The sequence below is a fragment of the Grammomys surdaster genome, unplaced genomic scaffold (genome assembly GCF_004785775.1).
Source record: "Grammomys surdaster isolate TR1022 unplaced genomic scaffold, NIH_TR_1.0 309084, whole genome shotgun sequence".
In the NCBI taxonomy this organism is placed as follows: Eukaryota; Metazoa; Chordata; class Mammalia; order Rodentia; family Muridae; genus Grammomys; species Grammomys surdaster.
This window is the reverse complement of record NW_021625945.1, coordinates 60,214-61,203: the sequence shown is the minus strand read 5'-3', so window position 1 is coordinate 61,203 and position 990 is coordinate 60,214.

The following is a 990-nucleotide window of genomic DNA, read 5'->3' as shown; positions in this document are numbered from 1 at the left end:
TAATCCCAGGTGTGGGATATGGGGCTGCTGCAGGTTGTCCACAGCAGCTGACTATGATTTGCCTAGTTCTCTAGCAGGGGCATGATTTTGCCAGCTGCAGATAGTTTTTGCAATTGTGCGACATTTGGAATTCTGGGGACTTTTCAGAGGATATATAAATGCTAGGGCCCCTAGAAGTGAGGTGGGGTGGGTTCTTGGTTGTTGGTTGTTTGCTACTGGTTGCAGTTTGTTAAATGGTACTGTGCAAATAAGAAATAAAAATAAAATATTAGATATCCTGACATCGAAGATCAAAGTTACTCCAAGGAATTTTCCTAATCAGCAGGAGTAGTCTAACGGTAACATTGCCCTCTTTTCCTTTCTATCCTGTTCTTCTCTCCTATCTGGTGTTAGAGGGTTGCAAGGGTGGAAAAAGGGTGGAAGAAAAAAGAACCCACAAAGTAGAAAAAGACAACTGCATGTGAGTGTTTACTAATTCTGCTTATATTAATAAATACTTAACAGATCCGAATTGTCAAAAGGTAAAAAAGTAATTTACTGAGTAAACTCATGTGTTAGGCATCGGGTCCCGAGATTTACAGCATTTGCCAAAGCTACTCTACAAGGGAGAATTCCAGAAATCAAGGGTATGAATCCTGAGTTTGTCCTGATAATACAGACTCAGAGGTTTTGGGTGGAGTGCTTGCTTTCCTGGTTTCTCCATTTTATTAAGTGACTATTTGCTTAAAAGTAGGAGAATGTCATAATTTAAACAGCAACTGCATATGGAATTATTTCATTCCTATGCATCCCTATTTTAACTCTACCAACTCACTGCAATCAAATTATCTACCTTAAACATAGATCTGTTTATGACACTCATCTGTCTAAAAATGTCCATGATTCTTCACTATCTGGTGATAAAACCGTCCATTTTGTTCTGACTCCCAGATGTTTCACCCAGGCAATTGCCACACCCAGTCTTGTAGACTCCTATTAACAGTGTTCTAG